Consider the following 12,686-nt stretch of genomic DNA (forward strand, 5'->3'; position numbering starts at 1 on the left):
CATTTTGGTCATGTGAGTGATAGGGACTGATCTCTTTTCTTTGCCTCAGCAATCTAAGGGCTTGGGCCTTTGGCCCAGCCTAAGCAAAGGGGGTATTTAAGCCCTATTCCATTCTTTCCCCTTTCTCTCTCTCTCTCTCTCTCTCTCTCTCTCTCTCTCTCTCTCTCTCTCTCTCTCTCTCTCTCTCTCTCTCTCTTTATCTATCTATCTCATACCTTTCTTCCTCCTGTTTGTAATTAAAAACTCCATAAAAGGTTGACTGCTGACTTGAGTTTTCATTTAGGAATTACATAGCTTAATTACTTGGCGACCGTAAATTAATATATATCAGTCTTTTAAAGTGATTTCCATGTCACAACAATGAGCAAGAATTAATAAAGAAAAGCCAAGACCAAGAAATTAAAAGAGAACATAAAATATCTCACTTATAAGGTGACAGACTTGGAAAATAGAGGGAGAAGAGATAATTTAAGAATAATTGGACTTCCAGAAAAGCCAGAAATAAACAGCAAACTCGACATCTTAATACAAGGTATAATCAAAGAAAATTGCCCAGAGATTCTAGAACAAGGGGGTAATACGGCCACTGACAGAGCTCACAGAAAACCCTCTACACTAAATCCCCAAAAGACAACTCCCAGGAATGTAATTGCCAAATTCCAAAGCTTTCAAACAAAAGAAAAAATCCTACAAGAAGCCAGAAAAAGACAATTTAGATATAAAGGAATGCCAATCAGGGTCACACAAGACCTTGCAAGTTCCAATCTGAATGACCATAAGGCATGGAACATGATTTTCAGAAAGGTGAGAGAGCTGGGCCTTCAACCAAGAATCAGCTATCCAGCAAAACTGACTATAAACTTCCAAGGGAAAGTATGGGCATTCAACAAAATAGAAGATTTCCAAGTTTTTGCAAAGAAAAGACCAGAGCTCTGTGGAAAGTTTGATATCGAAAAACAAAGAGCATGGAATACCTGAAAAGGTAAATATGAAGGAAAGGGAAAAGGAGAAAAATGTTATCTTTTTCTTTTACTCGAACTCTCATCTATAAGGACTACATTTATATCAATCTATGTATAATAACATGTGGGGAAAATGTAATGTGTAAATAGAGGGAAAAGAAAGACCAAATAGAATAATCTTTCTCACACAAAGATTCACACGGGAAGGGGAGGGGAAGGAAACTCCTATAAGAAGGAGAAGAAGAGAGTTTTTACCTAAACCTTACTCTCAGGGAAATCAACTCTGAGAGGGAAGAACATCAAGATCCATTGGGATCTTGAATTCTATCTTACCCAACAAGGGAACGGAGAAGGGAAAACCAAAGGGGCTAAGGGGGAGGGAACACAAAAGAGGGAGGGAAGAAGAGGGGGGAGGGGGAGGGAACAAAAAGGGGGGGACTAGAAAGGGAAACATATCAAGGGAGGGAACAAGAGAGACTGATTTAAAGTAAATCACTGGACTAAAAGGTAGAGCTGAAGAAGAAAGGTTAGAATTAGGGAAGGATATCAAAATGCCAGGGAGTCCATAAGTGACAGTCATAACTTTGAACATACGTGGGATGAACTCATCCATAAAATGTAGACGAATAGCAGAATGGATTAGAATCCAAAACCCTACCATATGTTGTCTTCAAGAAACATACATGAGGCTGGTAGACACCCACAAGGTCAGAATTAAAGGATGGAGTAAGACCTTCTGGGCCTCAACTGACAGAAAGAAGGCAGGAGTGGTAATCATGATATCTGATAAAGCCAAAGCAAAAATTGACCTGATCAAAAGGGATAGGGAAGGTAATTATATTTTGTTAAAGGGACTTTAGATAATGAGGAAATATGACTAATCAACATGTATGCACCAAATAATATAGCACCCAAATTTCTAATGGAGAAACTAGGAGAATTGAAGGAAGAAATAGACAATAAAACCATATTAGTGGGAGAATTAAACCAACCATTATCAAATTTAGATAAATCAAACCAAAAAATAAATAAGAAAGAGGTGAAAGAAGTGAATGAAATCTTAGAAATATTAGAATTAATAGACATATGGAGAAAAATAAATAGGGATAAAAAGGAATACACCTTCTTCTCAGCACCACATGGCACATTCACAAAGATTGACCATACATTAGGTCACAGAAACATGGCACATAAATGCAGAAAAGCAGAAATAATAAATGCAGCCTTTTCAGATCACAAGGCAATAAAAATAATGTTCAGTAATGGTACATGGAAAATCAAATTAAAAACTAATTGGAAGTTAAACAATATGATACTCCAAAATCGTTTAGTTAGAGAAGAAATCATAGAAACAATTAATAATTTCATCGAGGAAAATGACAATGGCGAGATGTCCTTTCAAACCTTTTGGGATGTAGCCAAAGCGTTAATCAGAGGTAAATTCATATCCCTGAGTGCATATCTTAACAAACTAGGGAGAGCAGAGATCAATCAATTGGAAATGCAAATGAAAAAACTCAAAAGCAATCAAATTAAAAAACCCCAGCAGAAAAACAAACTAGAAATCCAAAAATTAAGAGAGAAATTAATAAAATCAAAAGTGATAGAACTATTGATTTAATAAATAAGACAAGAAGCTGGTACTTTGAAAAAACAAACAAAATAGACAAAGTACTGGTCAATCTAATTTAAAAAAGGAAGGAAGGAAAGCAAATTAACAGCATCAAAGATGAAAAGTGAGACATCACCTCTGATGAAGAGGAAATTAAGGCAATCATTAAAAATTACTTTGCCCAATTATATGGCAATAAATACACCAATCTATGTGATATGGATGAATATATACAAAAATACAAACTGCCTAGACTAACAGAAGAAGAAATAGAATTCTTAAATTATCCCATATCAGAAAATGAAATCCAACAAGCCATCAAATAACTTCCTAAGAAAAAATCCCCAGGGCCTGATGGATTCACCAGTGAATTCTATCAAACATTCAGAGAACAGTTAATCCCAATACTATGCAAGCTATTTGACATAATAAGCAAAGAGGGAGTTCTACCAAACTCCTTTTACGACACAAACATGGTACTGATTCTAAAACCAAGCAGGTCAAAAACAGAGAAGCAAAACTATTGGCCAATATCCCTAATGAATATAGATGCAAAAATCTTAAATAGGATACTAGCAAAAAGACTCCAGCAAGTGATCAGAAGGGTCATCCACCATGATCAAGTAGGATTTATTCCAGGGATGCAGGGCTGGTTCAATATTAGGAAAACCATCCACATAATTGACCACATCAACAAGCAAACCAACAAGAACCACATGATTATCTCAATAGATGCAGAAAAAGCCTTTGATAAAATACAACACCCATTCCTACTAAAAACACTAGAAAGCATAGGAATAGAAGGATCATTCCTAAAAATAATAAACAGTATATATCTAAAACCATCAGCTAATATCATCTGCAATGGGGATAAACTAGATGCATTCCCAATAAGATCAGGAGTGAAACAAGGATGCCCATTATCACCTCTACTATTTGACATTGTACTAGAAACACTAGCAGTAGCAATTAGAGAAGAAAAAGAAATTGAAGGCATCAAAATAGGCAAGGAGGAGACCAAATTATCACTCTTTGCAGATGACATGATGGTCTACTTAAAGAATCCTAGAGCTTCAACCAAAAAGCTAATTGAAATAATCAACAACTTTAGCCAAGTTGCAGGATACAAAATATACCCACATAAGTCATCAGCATTTCTATATATCTCCAACACAGCTCAGCTGCAAAAACTAGAAAGAGAAATCCCATTGAAAATCACCTTGGGCAAAATAAAATACCTAGGAATCTATCTCTTGAGACAAACACAGGAACTTTATGAACACAACAACAAAACACTCTCCACACAACTAAAACTAGACTTGAGCAATTGGAAAAACATTAACTGCTCATGGATAGGACGAGCCAATATAATAAAAATGGCCATCTGACCCAAACTTATTTATCTATTTAGTGCCATACCCATTGAACTACCAAAAAATTTCTTTACTGATTTAGAAAAAAACATAACTAAGTTCATTTGGAATAACAAAAGATCAAGGATATCCAGGGAAATAATGAAAAAAAAACACATATGATGGGGGCCTTGCAGTCCCAGACCTTAAACTATATTAAAAAGCAGCAGTCATCAAAACAATTTGGTACTGGCTAAGAGACAGAAAGGAGGATCAGTGGAATAGACCTGGGGCAAGCGACCTCAGCAAGACAGTATACGATAAACTCAAAGATCCCAGCTTTTGGGACAAAAATCCACTATTCGATAAAAACTGCTGGGAAAATTGGAAGACAGTGTGGGAGAGATTAGGAATTGATCAACACCTCACACCCTACACCAAGATAAATTCAAAATGGGTGAATGACTTAAACATAAAGAAGGAAACCATAAGTAAATTGGGTAAACACAGAATAGTATACATGTCAGACCTTTGGGAGGGGAAAGGCTTTAAAACCAAGCAAGATATAGAAAGAATCACAAAATGTAAAATAAATAATTTTGACTACATCAAACTAAAAAGCTTTTGTACAAACAAAACCAATGTAACTAAAATCAGAAGGGAAACAACAAATTGGGAAAAAATCTTCATAGAAGCCTCTGACAAAGGTTTAATTACTCATATTTATAATGAACTAAATCAATTGTACAAAAAATCAAGCCATTCTCCAATTGATAAATGGGCAAGGGAAATGGATCGGCAGTTCTCAGATAAAGAAATCAAAACTATTAACAAGCACATGAAGAAGTGTTCTAAATCTCTTATAATCAGAGAGATGCAAATCAAAACAACTCTGAGGTATCACCTCACACCTAGCAGATTGGCTAACATAACAGCAAAGGAAAGTTATGAATGCTAGAGGGGATGTGGCAAAGTAGGGACATTAATTCATTGCTCGTGGAGTTGTGAACTGATCCAACCATTCTGCAGGGCAATTTGGAACTATGCCCAAAGGGCGATTAAAGAATGTCTACCCTTTGATCCAGCCATAGCACTGCTGGGTCTGTACCCCAAAGAGATAATAAGGAAAAAGACTCGTACAAGAATATTCATAGCTGCGCTCTTTGTGGTGGCCAAAAATTGGAAAACGAGGGGATGCCCTTCAATTGGGGAATGGCTAAACAAATTGTGGTATATGTCAGTGATGGAATACTATTGTGCTAAAAGGAATAATAAAGTGGAGGATTTCCATGGAGACTGGAACAACCTCCAGGAAGTGATGCAGAGCAAGATGAGCAGAACCAGGAGAACATTGTACACAGAGACTAATACACTTATGGTATAATCAAATGTAATGGACTTCTCCATTAGTGGCGGTGTAATGTCCCTGAACAATCTGCAGGGATCTAGGAGAAAAAACACTATTCATAAGCAGAGGATAAACTGTGGGAGTAGAAACACCGAGGAAAAGCAGCTGCCTCACTACAGTGGTTGAGGGGACATGACAGAGGAGAGACTCTAAACGAACACTCTAATGCAAATATTAACAACATGGCAATGGGTTCGAATCAAGAACACATGTGATACCCAGTGGAATCACGTGTCGGCTATGGGAGGGGGGAGGAAGAAAAGAAAATGATCTTTGTCTTTAATGAATAATGCTTGGAAATGATCAAATAAAATATAAAATAATAAAATAATAAATAAATAAATAAATAAATTTGGTACTATGTACATAGCACATGAATTTATTTACCCCTAGTATATCTCATACACATTATACTCATATTATTAATTATATTATATTCATATATGTACTAACAACATAAATAATTAATACTATAATTTGTACTCTATGTGAATATCCTTAACCTAATATACATATCATAATTTTACATAAGGCATATTATGTTGTTCAACCCGGTTCTGGTTTCCCAAATTAGGAGGCACACCAGATAATGTAAAAGAAAGAGGTACTGCTTTATTATAAGCTCAAGCTTGGGTCCCACCACCTCCAAGGTAGATGGAGCCCTGAACAAAGGGGAGAGAAGGATTATATAGGATAGGCTTGAGTTGCAGAAGAGGATATCTTATTGGAATACTGGGTAGGGTTAGGTCCTTAGGGTTAAGGGTCATTATCAGTTCCTGGAAGCAGGTGGGAAATGTGACAAGAGCCCCTGGGGTTGGGGTCCTTATCAGTTTCTAGCACATTCTAGGGTATGGTAACTGGTTCTTCATTAACTTGACTGTAGGGGAAAGGGGGTCAGATTCCAGGACTTCATTCCCTATTTCTTCTGATGTACATGAGGAATCTTCCTCATGCTACCATATCCTCATAAGGGGATTCAGTAGGAGTCAGAGTTTGATATTGCTGGTGAAGGACCATAGCTGGACAGTATTAATGCGATCCTTTGACAAAGGCTACTAGGCGAACTAGCCCCATATGATCAGCATAAAAGAAAAGAACATATGGTCCTTTCCAGTGAAGCTGGAGGTTTCCTTTCCTATACCTAGAGTAGTAAACCCTCACGTATTTGGTCAGGAGTTTGGTCATCTGACTGGGGTCTGCCTGGAGACATAGAGAATGACCCTTATAACAGATTCTTTAGTTTTAGGGAACAGACAGATGTCTGAGATGTAGCCTGATAGATTCAAGGTATAGCCTGGAGATGCATCTCTCTGTCCATCTTAAATCTAAAGTCGAATCAAAGGAGCACAATCATGTCAGGGTCCTATAGGGGTCATTGGATGTTTTTAGGCTAAGAGTCTCAATGGGGTACAATGCCTATGTCATCTCCCCCCCTCCAAATATCTAAGGGAAAAGGAGTGATCGTCTAAGTCTTCTGTAACTTCTTCAGAGCTGAGAATGGTTGTAGAGCTGTCCCTGCCTATTGTCAGGAATGAGATATTGGCTGTAGGTAATGTCCAGGGCTTCAGCCTAGAATAGTTGCCAAGGTTACAGTGGCATCTGGGTGACTCCCATGATTGCTTATATCCTAGAAGCAACTAGAGAAGTGACAAGGTTACAAATGCAAGGTCCACATATCCCACAGGGGAGTAGCCAAAACTTGAACAGGGAGGAAAAGGCTGTGGACACAGGGTCTTTAGGGACGTGATCTCAGTGAATGCCTGGGTCCTTGGTAGGTGGGGACCTGCTTGGAGATCTGAAGGATGAACAGTGACTGCTTCCCCCATTGGCAGACATGTCACAAGGGGGAGATTTAGCCCCTAAGTTAGAAGTGTAGAAATCAGGCCTGGGGCAAAAACTAGAACACCAGGTAGAAACAGAGAAAATTAGTACAATAGTAATTGATATTACACATTTGCATTTGGTACCTGAGCCAACAGACTTCTTCAGAAATCATCTTCTGACAGGAATAGATCCTTTTAGGAAATTGGATTCCTGAGTTGTTTGCAGAGTTGGTATGTGAGGTTTCTGTTAAAGAATATCCTTTTGCAAACAATTGCATTCATATAGCATCTATAAACACTTGAGTAACAATATTTTACAGATGAATTTCTTTACCCAAGATTCTGGGAGAAATTCAAGAAAGCTTTGAGCTATATTTCCAAGCTCAAGATCCAAACTTCAACTGTGGTAAATTAAGGCTACAAATACAAGTCATCTATTAATAAACTTCACCTTCTTCTCAAAGTATGTTCCCTAACAATTTAAGAATTTTCAATTATTAATCTAATAGGTTGTTTGAGGAAATGGAAACTTTAATTTTACAATTTGCATTATGTGCTGATTATGGGAATTTGTCACAAAGGAAAAGGCAGACAGGGAAAATATTTCCTCATGTCCCAAAGGACACAGTGAGTGGCTTCATGTACAAGCCAAAGTTGTCACTGACTCATGCCATTATTGTTTCAATCAAGGATTAACAGCCTAGATGGTCAGGAAAGTCCAGTGCAAGGTGAGCCTTGGGTTGCCTTCTCCAACCATCCTAGGACTTTCTCTCTCCTTAGAGTACTTTGTCGCCATTGGATCCCAGAAGAGTTTATGCCTTAAAAGACAAGTCTTAACCATTTCAGCTGAAAGAAGTTCTGCTTATCAGCAGTCCAGAAACAAATTTCCATACGAACAAACCACATCCCTACAAGACTGATCACTCAGTTATTGTTATGTATTTTGGCAATAATTTACATATCACACTTTGGTCACAAAACCTGAAATAAAGAACATGAGTGCTGAATTGAGTAGCTCCTTAGTAATATAAATCAGGGCTGTAACAACTCCTGGACCTAGGCCATCTGAAAGACTAAGACAAGGCCATACAGGAATCACTTCAGGGTAACTGTCCAGAGAAATTAAAGAATCATATGTGATTTTCCAACAACATATACATTAATTTTAGAAATTATCCCTAGGTCATGGATCCAATTATAAGAGTAGAACATCTATCTGTTCTCTTTCACCTCCTTATGTGTCTCCTTCTCCCCCCCCTCCATTCCTCCCCCCCCCCTCTCTCTCTTTCTCTCTCCCTCTCTCCCTTCAAAACCCTCTGTTTAAAAAGCAAAGCATCCTAGGTTCAAATCTGGCCTCAGCCACTTCCTAGCTGTGTGACCCTGGGCAAGTCACTTGACCCCCATTGCTTAGCCCTTACCACTCTTCTGCCTTGGAGCCAATACACAATATTGACTCCAAGACGGAAGGTAAGGGTTTAAAAAAAAAAAAAAAGCAAAGCAAGACTTCCATTCTTCCTTCACAAATCTGTATACTGAAGCTTTATGGACTTTAAATCAATGTCCCTTTCTCCCGAATTCAAATCCCACATACCTTCCCACCTTTTCTGACTTGTTTAAGTCAAACAAACATTCCATTGGTATCACTTCAATTGCTAATCGGTAACCCAAAAGAATTCTGATTTAAAGGATTACATCATTGAACTACTGCATCTTTATCATAGTGGGTCATCAATTAAATTTTTGATGATTTTAGCAACAAGTCATACAACAATCATAAAATTCTGAGCAAGCATTTTTCACATATATGCCATTTTTCACGTCCTACCCACTCCCTCACTACTGTTTGCAACATATATCTTTATGCAGATCAAAATGTAATCAAAATATCAACCAACATATTCCCAAAGTTTGTATGAGGTAACTTATCAATTACATATCACTGAACTCATTTTATCATTCTGGACATGGAATGTTTGCATTAAGATTCCACAGCTTCAAACAAGCTACTTGGTCAGACAGGGCTGGCAATATTTGCTTGCTTGAGCATCTTAAAACCTCTGAAATATACAATTAAAATATACTCATCTTTAAGTTTATCACATAGTGGTTGTCAACTCTTTGAGGTCCCTATTTCAGTCCCTAAGTATCAGTGTGGAACAATTATAAGCACTTCTTTATCCTTCCTGTGTGCAAGGAAGGGATTAATATCTTATGAGCAATTTATCCTAAGGCTGCTTGGCTTGATTTAGGTTTTATTTCTTTAACATCCTTGTCCCATCATTCTTTAACAAGTGATCTTACTACAATTTAAAATTTTGAATGTATCAAACCCCCTTCATAATAATTTACTTTCAGTGGATTTTAGTTTGAACTCCACAACTTCCAAATAACTTTGATTAAGTCCTTTATTAATCTTTCAGTGTGTAACCAAACTGAAGTTCAAAGCATTTACCTGTACTCCTCTCAAACCTCTGTCTAAAGTAGAATACAACCTCCAATTTAGTTTTCTTTTAGCTCAAAACATTGCTACATACCTGATTAAAGTCCATCAACAGTATTCCAATTTATAATTTGTCATATCTATTTCATATTAGAATTCATAATATCAACTACTATCTCTATCTATTACTCTTATTTCTACTGGCTTTTCCTCTTTACCATTATTATAAGTAGAGGAAAGGTACTGTACTTAATTGTATTTAATCCTCATGACAAGCCCTTCTTGATCTCAGGGTTGGTCAAATTTGTCTTGTTAAGGACATACAGTTTGCATATCATATACCCTTAACCTATTTAGGTGGAAACCTTAATTCTCTTCATAGTACAAATACATACATATTTTGTATTCAATCATCATTACTTTCATTATTACAGATACTTTTTTGTATCTGAATAAATGTTCGTCTCTAGATCACAAATTCCTTCCTATACAATGTGCACATTTTTTAAAACCAATTCATATAACCTTAGTCAAAGACAACATCATTTAGAAATTCCGTTTTGCAAAAAAAAAAAACAAATTCTTAGTACTTGTATTATTAAATCTCATGCACAGATTAGCCACTTTAAAAAATTCTTGTGTGTGATATGATTTCTTGTTGCTAGTTCCGACATTAAAATAACATCTGACTTGCAAAAATCACAAGTTTAAATTCTTGAATAAGTTCTTCTCAACAACATAACAACTTTTTCTGGATGACTTTTATATCTATAAAGTAGCCAGTACAATTTCTGTCTCTATTGAATAAAACATCCCCTCTTTGTGTCAGGCTGGCTATCAATCACATTTAGATAATTCTCAAATTCACTAAAACCATTAAGCATTGGAAGATTTAACAAAACAAACTTCTAACCATGAGTTTTTGTGCTCAATAAAATCTGGCTAACATTTCACATTTAACTGACAAACAGTTACCACAATACATGAAATTACATTTGTACCATATCAAAATCATTTGCAATGCTCCCACGTTGTATGCATCAACCCTTAGAATTAATCTTAAGTGAAAAGTGCCTCTAACTGTGGAGTAAAAAATCTCCCTTTCCTGCTCTGAATTTTTCTATTTTTCTCTCCTTCGGGGGCCCATCCAAAGGAAGAAAGAGGAAGAAAGCTTTGACTGAATATTTGCTTTTGTCCTCTGCTGAGGATTTTTGATTGTGGGAAGTTCAATCTTGCAACTCCCCCATTTTCCTTTTTGTGCATGTCCAATTTAAGAATACATAGTGACGAGACTGTGACAAAGACAACGATAAACAGAAACATACAACATTGTGACAAGCATGCTTTGAAAGGTAAAAAAAAAAGAGTGTTTTAGGATCCATTCTTAAAAAACACTTGTAGGGAGAAAACTAATATAAGGGACTTGATCAGGATGGCCCTCTAGGCCCAGATCAAGGCTTTTGGTCTGGTCACTAATTTCCCTCTTTTGACTTGCAAAGAGAGATTGTGAACATGGGCCTTGAAAATTTGGAAGTGGGAGAGAATAAGAGCCAATGGAGTAGACTCTGTCTGCCCCATAGTTTCCAATCAGAAATGCCAAGAAATCAAAGGCTCTAATAAAAATAACAATTCCAACGATAGAACAAAGGCACAAACATAAATGCAAACAGGACTGGACAGTAACAACAGGAAGGCACTAAAACGATTCTTTACAATATTTCCAGAAGACAATATAATGCATCTTCTCCCTAAGTTCCCAAAGACTGAATATCTTGATTTCCACTCTTGGAAATCCCATGGCGCGTCCACCAATGCTACCTTTCAGGCCCCATGGCCTCAGAGGATTCTAACCTCTGCTGCAGTGACCTAGTCTCTGTCCCAGGTCCCCAGGACTCTGGGCTAAATTGACATCCATTATTGGTACTTTGTCTTAACTCTTCAATACTTCCAATTATTCAAAGGTGCTAAAAATTACATCTGCAGCATGACACTTTTTCTAATTTCTGAAATGATTTATAACACACACTAACTTCTCACTTTATACTTTTCTTAGTAGTATAATAAATTATTAAAATTCAAAAAAAATTATTTTTATTGGTGTTTTAGCTATGTGTGTATTGTGAAACCATACAAATTACATATTTTGTAAACTAAAATTTTGTAAATTAAAATTGTTTTTTCTTGAAAAAAAAATCCAACCGCTCGAAGTGAACTGTCCCAGGTCCCCAAGACTCTGGGTGAAGGGCATCCAACCCCTCAAAGTGAGATGACCCAGGTCCCCAGGACTCTGGGCGAAAGGCCTCCAACCCCTAGAAGTGAGTCTTTTCCTCTCGGACAGTTGTCAGACATCCTACCCAAACTTATCTATTTATTTAGTGCCATACCCATCAAACTTCCAAAAAAATTTCTTTACTGAATTAGAAAAAAAACAACAAAGCTCATTTGGAAGAAGAAAATATCAAGGATACCCAGGGAAATAATGAAAAAAAAAATACAAAGAAAGGTGGCCTTGCAGTCCCAGATCTCACACTATACTATAAAGCAGCAGTCATGAAAACAATTTGGCACTGGCTAAGAGACAGAAAGGAGTATCAGTGGAATAGACTCGGGGTAAGGGACCTCAGCAAAACAGTCTATAACAAACCCAAAGACCCCAGCTTTTGGGACAAAAATCCAGTATTTGACAAAAACTCCTGGGAAAATTGGAAGACAGTGTGAGAGAGATTAGGTTTGGATCGATACCTCACACCCTACACCAAGATAAATTCAGAATGGGTGAATGACTTGAACATAAAGAAGGAAACTATAACTAAATTAGGTGAACACAGAATAGTATACATGTCAGATCTTTGGGAAGGAAAAGATTTTAAAACAAAGCAAAATTTAGAAAGAGCCACAAAATGTAAAATCAATAATTTCAACTACATCAAATTAAAAAGGTTTTCTACAAACAAAACCAATGTAGCCACAATCAGAAGGGAAATAATAAATTGGGAAACAATCTTCATAACAAAAACCTCTGACAAAGGTTTAATTACTCAAATTTATAAAGAACTAAATCAATTGAACAAAAAACAAGCCATTCTCCA

The sequence above is a fragment of the Monodelphis domestica genome, chromosome 5 (genome assembly GCF_027887165.1).
Source record: "Monodelphis domestica isolate mMonDom1 chromosome 5, mMonDom1.pri, whole genome shotgun sequence".
In the NCBI taxonomy this organism is placed as follows: domain Eukaryota; kingdom Metazoa; phylum Chordata; class Mammalia; order Didelphimorphia; family Didelphidae; genus Monodelphis; species Monodelphis domestica.